Source organism: Pinus tabuliformis, chromosome 5_2, assembly GCF_031772625.1.
Source record: "Pinus tabuliformis cultivar Carrire ecotype Pingquan chromosome 5_2, CPIR1, whole genome shotgun sequence".
In the NCBI taxonomy this organism is placed as follows: Eukaryota; Viridiplantae; Streptophyta; class Pinopsida; order Pinales; family Pinaceae; genus Pinus; species Pinus tabuliformis.
This window is the reverse complement of record NC_142306.1, coordinates 835,423,839-835,432,190: the sequence shown is the minus strand read 5'-3', so window position 1 is coordinate 835,432,190 and position 8,352 is coordinate 835,423,839.

The window sequence follows — 8,352 nt, the reverse complement described above, 5'->3', positions numbered from 1 at the left end:
AATATGTTTCCCAAGCTCCTGTTTACTACCTCGGTTTGTCCATCTGTTTGAGGATGGTATGCTGAACTGAAACTAAGGTTAGCTCCCAATTTCTTCCAAAGAGTTCTCCAAAAATGCCCTACAAACTTTGTATCTCTATCAAACACAATACTTATAGGCAATCCATGTAATCTTACAATTTCTGAAAATAAATAGATTAGCTATATGTGTTGCATCACTAGTCTTCTTACAAGCAATGAAATGTGCCATCTTGGAAAATCTATCTACTACAACATAAATGGAATCATTCCCCCTTTGAGTTTTAGGTAAGCCCAAAACAAAATCCATGCTAACTGCATCCCATGGTTGGTTTGGTATTGGAAATGGTTGGTACAATCCTGTATTTTGGCTTCTCCCTTTAGCATGCTAACATATCCTACACTTCTCAACAAATCTCTTAATATCAATCTGCATCTTTGGCCAATAGTAAAAAGCATTTACCTATGCAAAGGTTTTGTCTTGTCCAAAGTGACCAGATAATCCCCCACTATGTTTCTCCTTTATTATGTTTTCCCTCATAGAACATTTGGGAATGCACAACTTGTTACCTTTAAACAATAACCCTCCTTGGATAAGATAATCTAACCACTGACTTCTATTATGAACTATTGGATTTTGAATTGCTATATAGATATCTTTGAAATTTGCATCATCTTTGTACATTTCAACCATTTCTTCAAATCCTACAACACCCACTTTGAATTCTTGCACAATAAAACTTACCCTGCTCAATGCATCAACGACTTTATTTGACTTACCACTCTTGTGTTTTATCACAAAAGTAAAGCTTTGCAAAAATTCTACCCACTTGGCATGTTTCTAGTTCAACTTCGGCTGGTTATTGATGAACTGTAAGGCATGATTGTCCGAATACAATATGAATTCCTTTGGCAACAAATAATGTCTCCATTTTTTCAAGGCTTGTACAATAGCATAAAATTCTTTATCATAAGAAGAATACTTCTTCTTAGCTTCATTTAGTTTCTCACTAAAGTATGCTATTGGTCTCTGTTCCTGACTCAAAATTGCTCCAATTGCAACTCCACTAGCATCTGTTTCAACTTGAAATACCTTTTCAAAATCAGGTAAAGCCAAAACTGGTTTCTCTGTGATTTTCTCCTTCAGCAACTTAAAATTCATGTCTGCTGCTTCTGTCCACTTGAATGGTTGATTAGTCTCCTTGATTGTTTCAAGAATTGGTGCACAAATCTGACTAAAACCTCTGATAAATTTCCTATAAAAACTTGCAAGACCATGGAAGCTTCTTACCTCAAATATATTTCTGGGAATAGGCCAGTTCCAAATTACTTGGACTTTCTCTGGATCCATTTTCAATCCTTCTTTAGAAACTACAAATCCCAAGTAAATTAATTCTTCCTTCATGAAACTACATTTCTTTAGATTTATCAGTAGTTTCTCTTTCTACAGAGTTCTTAGAACCAACTTAAGATGCTCTAGATGTTCTTCTTTACTTCTACTAAAGACTAGAATATCATCAAGATAAACAATAACAAACTTGCCTACATATTCCTTCAAAACTTCATTCATCAATCTCATGAATGTGCTAGGTGCATTAGTGAGTCCAAAAGGCATCACTAACCACTCATACAACCCACTATTTGTTTTAAATGCAGTCTTCCATTCATCACCTTCTCGAATTCTTATTTGATGATATCCACTCTTCAAATCTATTTTAGTAAAATATTTTGATCCACTCAAACAATCCATCAAATCATCCATGCATGGTAAAGGAAATCTATACCTGATAGTGATCTTGTTTATAGCTCTGGAATCTGTACACATTCGCCATTCACCTCCTTTCTTTGGACTGAGTACTGTTGGTACAGCACATGGACTAAGACTTTCTCTGATTAGCCCCTTATCCATCAGCTCCTGCACTTGTCTTCCAACTTCTGCATTCTCTTGAGGAGTTAATCTGTACGCTGCTTTATTTGGAAAACTTGCTCCTAGTATTAGATCAATATGATGACTAATACTCATGATCGGTGGCAATGCATTTGGCAACTCATCCACAACAATATCAACAAAATCATTCAACAAAGTTTTGATTTCTTCAGGTAAATCGTCTAAGTTTGTGGAAGTCAAAATTACCTTAGGTCTCCCTATGACAACAAAATGCATTTCTTCACCTTTTTCAACCTCTTGTAACAACTCCTTCCCACTCATCAGCATAACACTACTTCCAGGTGTTCCTTTGTCAGCATCATCCTTCAATGGCAGCAATGTATGTTTAGTTCCATCCTTCTCCAGAGTATAAGTGTTTCTCCTCCCATCATGAATAGCTTTTCGATCAAATTGCCACGGTCTTCCCAGTAATACATGGCATACATCCATGGGCATTACATCACATAATATCACATCTTTATACATACCAATTTGTATCTCAACCTTGCATTGTTTTGTCACAATAATCTGATGTCCTTTCTGTAACCATGACACTTTGTAAGGAGTAGGGTGTATTGTCTTTGCTAGTTCGAGCTTATCCACCATCTCTGTAGAAACAAGGTTGTCAGTGCTTCCATTGTCAATTATTACTTTACAACACTTACCTTTTGATTTATAGGTAGTTCTAAATAAATTCTTCCTCTGCGTTGGTTCTTCAATCTCCTTCTCTGTCTTAAGCAAGGTCCTTCTCAATAACAGGGATTCTCCTACTTCAAGGGGTTCTTCCTTTTCCATAAGTAGAGGTGGTTCTGGCTTTGCCTTAGCCACATTCGCATTCCTCTGACTTGCTGGTTTATTATGAGGACAGTCCCATGACACATGTCCCCATTCTCCACATGTGTAACACCGAACATCTCTTCCTCGGCCTCTTCCTCTGGGTGCAAATCTTCCTCTGTTAAATTCTCCCCTCTGTGGTGGTCTACTACTTGAGCTGCTTGCTTCATGCTGATGCTATTGTCCCCTTGGTCTGGTAGTTCCTCTACCTCTTACTAAGCTTCTTCCTCTATTCCTCTGATTCTGTTTTCTCAACATCTTCTCTTTTGCCTTCAAACCTGCTTGATAGGCATATTTAATGGTCTTCAGACTCAACAAGCTAATCTCATCCTGGATGTCATACCTTAAGCCATTGATATATCTAGCTACCTTCTCCATGTCATCTTCTGCATGTCCTACTCTAATACTCAATCTATAAAACTCTTCTGTATATTCTTTAACAAACATTCCTTTTTGCCTTAAATTCTGCAATTGTTTGAAAAGATTTAACTAATAATCTTTAGGCATAAATTTGGCTTTCATTTTACTCACCATTTTGTCCCATTGCTTGATCTTGGACTTTCCTTTCCTCATTCTAGATGTTTGTAATTCATCCCACCAAATAGTTGCATGACCCTTCAATCTGGTAACTGCAAATTTCACCTTCTTTTTGTCATCAGCTTCCTCTTCATAGTCAAAATATTTGTCCAATGAATTGATCCAATCCATTAGCTCTTCTGCATTGAGACTCCCTTCATACGTAGGAATTTCCATCTTTGGTTTTCCTCCTACTTTCGCCAACATCTTGATAACTCTGGTAGTTTCATTTTCCTCCTCTTCTTCTTTCTTAGAAGATTCTTCTTTAGTGTTGTCGGCTCCTTCATCAGGTGTTCTTCTTTGAGCAGTCTCAATTGTTTCCATTCTCGTACGCAGACTCTGGATCTCTTCCAGTAGTACTGCATTTGCTTCAGGTCTTCCTCGACCAATGCCAGCTCCTCTCCTCGGTGGCATTTTTTTCTGCAATCAACCTTAATCTCTGTGCTCTGATACCACAAATGACGCAGGTATTAATCGTTTGAGAGATCTCAACAATCACCCCGCGGTTCACCACTCCTTTAGCAATCTGACCTTTTCCTTTATAACTGGAATGCCTTTGGAAAAAAGGCCCAAAATAATGATTTTCCCATTTTCAATAGAAGTGTCCAACGGTCAGCATTCACCCCGAAAAATCAAAACAGTTCATCGATCCTCCACCGTCGATCAACTCGCGCTAAATCCAGCGGTTCACAAGGATTTCAGAGGCACAACTTGCACGGAGAGTACCGCCCGAAAAAGCGGTTTTTCTCTCTCCACCCGTGTGCTACATGTCCTGTAGTGAGTGGAATCGGAGGCCTTCATTGAAATATCGCTTACAGCTTTTTATCCGCCCGATATACCACTTTCACTGTTTAAAACCCGCTCTTCTCTTAAATAATCTTGTGATGCGATATATGGTGATCCAACGGTTGGGAAAGGTTCGCTTCATTGGTTCAAACTAGTATCAACGGCCGAGATCTTATCCGGCTCAACACTGTTCAAAGTACAAATGCTCGTGATTTTTCTATTCTCTGTGTTTTCTATTACGAAGCGTAAAAATAGAGAAATCATCAACTATATCCCGAATACAAAGAAAACAAAAGCATAACGAGGATTTCCACAGGGTTAATAATTAATCACACGCACAACATCAATTATTGATAATAAAAGAGATTACAGAGTCTCGGCCTTGGCTTGATTACAACAAATAAAAAGACCTCTGTTTCAACGGAAATCCACACACACTATTTATTGATTCTCGCTCCACTTCGTCCTCTCGCTCGGTCCCTCTGTCTCTCCCTATATTACATTTTTTCTTCATTTTCCAAACGAAAATTACTCTAACTGTGCTTAACAACTCAATCTCTATTTTAATCAATCTAACAGTAAATCTCTAATTCCTAGCTCTACCACACACCTATGCTAACAACTTATCTTTGAACTTAAAATAAGATAATTACTAACTATTACAATAATGAAATACAACTCATTTCTTGAGAGATCCAACCCTCTCAGTAAAACTGACTTTTGACCAATCAGGTCAATGAAATTCAACTTGTTTAGCCACAACATGTGAACAAATTTTCACATTGCTAGCTAAGTCCGGATGCTCCTGCATCATTTACCATGTAAATACTGAAAAAAATACAAGTACAGTATCAACACATACAGATTATCAACTAAAAGTAAACAAGCACACAAGTGACACCGTTGTTTTTGCACTAATGTCCCCGAAAAAACCGAATGCGGGAAAACCGGTGCAAATATTTAGAGGGTTTTATTATTATGCAGTTTTAGAATACAACCTGGGTGCCAAAAATAGCTCACCCAACAGAGAATGCTCTCGGCAGTAGTACCTCTCAGTCAGAGATAGATTTCTAGCTAAATTACTCGATGAACGATCCCATAACAACAATACAGCTTCTGCTGCTCTGCATCACACTTATAGGGATTGCATCACCCTATCCAATTCTTTAGCTCTCAGTTTGTCCCATGAAATTCTCCCAGCGCTGCCTCTAGGCCCCGCATCAGCCTCTCTGACCCTAAGTTAACATCTTTGGGCTCTGCGTCAGCTTCTGGAGCCTTTGCGTCATCTCCTAGACCCTCTACGTCTCACACGTTGGTCTCTCCTTGTTCTGCGCAGCTCCTGGCTGCCACTACGTAGCACCCAGCTGCCTCTACGTCAACCTTTCACGACTTTGCATTAATCCTCCTAGTACTAAATTTGCCTCTTTGTTATGTATTCACTGCCCCTCAACTACAGGTTAGATCACTCACTTGATTTCCTCAGCAAACCCTGTGTAAGGCCTTCATGCAGTAGGGCGACGGCGGGCGATCGTGCACGGGTGCGGGCGGGCGCGTTCAACCACGATGCGACGAACTTGCGACGGAGTGCAGAAAAATGCGACATAAGTGCGACGATACATGCGACAATGTGCGAAGTGCTTGTGCGGCTAAGTGTTGGAGCGCACCTTTATATGCGATGGAACAATTACATACAAGCCGACTTGTAATAGAGTTATGTGTGGGCGTGTGGTAATGAACTGTGGGGTCGGCCATGGGGCTAGACACCCTTCCAAACTCACGCAGAGTTGTGTATAAACAAGGAGAGCCTTGAGCTCATTTGCACCAACGAACTTGGTGTCTTCTCTATGCACAAGTAAGGGGTAAAAACCAACGCAGATTTAGATAGTGTTGCGCATAACTCATGCACATTATCTAAGTGCAGTTTCGAGAGTTGTCTTGTGCCGGTTGAAGCGAGGGTACGGTATACCCGGGAGTTCGATGTATGTTTGTGCAGGACTTGGTGGAGAGATATAGGTGGCTCCGGTGAGCACTTCTCTTTGTGCAAGGGTGCACACGATTGTAAAAGGTTGTTCTATGCCTTGATTGTAAAATATTCTAAGTATAGACTTGGAGTTTTGCCAAGTATACTTGATGATTGTATTATTGAAAAACTGATATAATATATTGTCAGGCAGACTCACATTACGGGGAGTTGCCCCTCCCCTTTATACTTGTTGCAATTGTTGTTCTCGGTTTAATTGCATGATGATAATGAATGAGTATGAGCTTCATTAAGTATAAAGGAACATTGCTTTTACTTAGTTGTGAAACACAAGCTAAGTATGTTAATGTGAAAGTAGGCGTAGTCCACGAATGTTAGTATTGGTGAAAAGAACGCGTTCGATGGTGCCGCACCTTGCTACAAGCGGTTGGAAGACTACCGCAGGTGTAGGGGCGTGACAGTTGGTATCAGAGCAAGGTTTGCTCGTGAAGGATTGAAGCTATTGAGCAGGGTTGCTCATGAAAGGTACTTGCAGGTGAAGGAAACCGTTTCACACGAAGTGGAACAAGGGTTGGTTCAAGTTGCAGGTGACTTGATGAACATGGAGAGGGCTGAAAAGGCAGTGATGGTAGATGAACCTACGAAAGGTGAATCTAGCCATAGTGCAGTTAAAGCTCTCCAGTACGAAGTGTTGGAACATATGAGTCGATGGAGTTCAGAATGGGTTTCGATGAAGGCTGAGAACATGAAGATTCGAGAGAGCTGCTCAGAACTAAAGAAGGAACTTGAAGAACTCAAGAGCCAATGCGGAAGTACGACAGATGTTGAACTCAATGAACTTGACGAGGAGATCCAATGAAGTGGTCTTGATCTTCAAGAGATCTTTGACGAAAGAGCCCGGTTGAGGAAGGAAAGTGCCAAGGTGGAAGCCGAAATCAAGCAAATTGAGGAAGAGATAAAGAAGAAGCTTCTTGGTAAGAAGGTTGTTGTGATTGAGCAGGAAGAGCTCGACTACATTGACAGGTTGGGAACTCACTACCGAGAGCATCCAGAGGACATTCGGAAGTTTAGTTCTATGAACTTGGTCAGTGGACACTTGGTTGGTGCACTTAAGCAAGATGCGATGAAGGGCAAGCTTGAAGGAAGTCAAGCTGAACCAGGATCGAATTGCTTAGAGGAGCCAAGCAAGGAGGTGAAGTACCTTAGGAGGAATGTCAAGGTAGAGCATGAGCCAATTGACACTTCTGAGGCCGAATTCTTGAAGAAGGTTGCTAATGTGAGACGCAAGACCAAGCCAACAAAGGAAGGTGATTCCTTGAAGCGAAGTTTTGTGCAGCTGACCGTGAAGGGCAAGAGATTTGTAGCTTTGGTGGATACGGGGGCTACTCATAGCTTCGTAAGCAGGAAGGCAGCAAAGTCTTTTAGGAAGAAAGCAAAGATGGAGAGGGAATGGAGTGCTTTCAAAGCAGGATACTCTACCATTAGAGCTGTTGATGGTGTGTTGAAGGACACTCAGGTGAAAGTAGGATCGTGGTTTGGAAAGTTGGACTTGAGAGTTGTGGACATGGATGATCATTCTATGGTGTTGGGGCTGGACTTTATGGAGCTTGCACAAGCCATACCAATGGTGGACCGAGACATTCTCTTGATCACAGCTGAAGGGAAGACCATGATGGTACCGATGAATAGAAGAAGTTGCTTGGGGTATAGACCAAGGATGGCTTCTATGACTTTGTATCCCAAAGATCCGAATGTGAAGCATGAGGATGTGGAGCAAAGAGGACTTGGGAGTGTGACTCAAACAACGAAGGAAAGGAAGCTTGTTGACTTCGTTGCAAGAGCTGGAAAGAAGAATGAAGGAAGTGAGAAGAAAACCTCACGAACATGGAGACACTTGTTGGGAGCATCTTCTACTGATGATCTTCACAATGGAGCTACAAGTGAAGGGAGCCCGAGTGCTACTTCAGAGGCAGTGGTTGATGAGGATTATGGAGGTAGAGACCCTGTCGGGATAGTGGACTTTTGTAGATATGCTATGGGCATATATGACTTTTAGTTGACAAAGAACAAGCTAGGTGAGCTTGGGTGTACATGTGAGGAGATTGAAGCTGTGCATAGATACTTGAGGACACAACATCAATCTGACACATGGGTGGATGGGAGTTAGGGAGGAAACTTCCTGGCCTTCCTTTCTCTTTAGATAACCTTGGAGGAAGGTTGGTGTGGAGGCC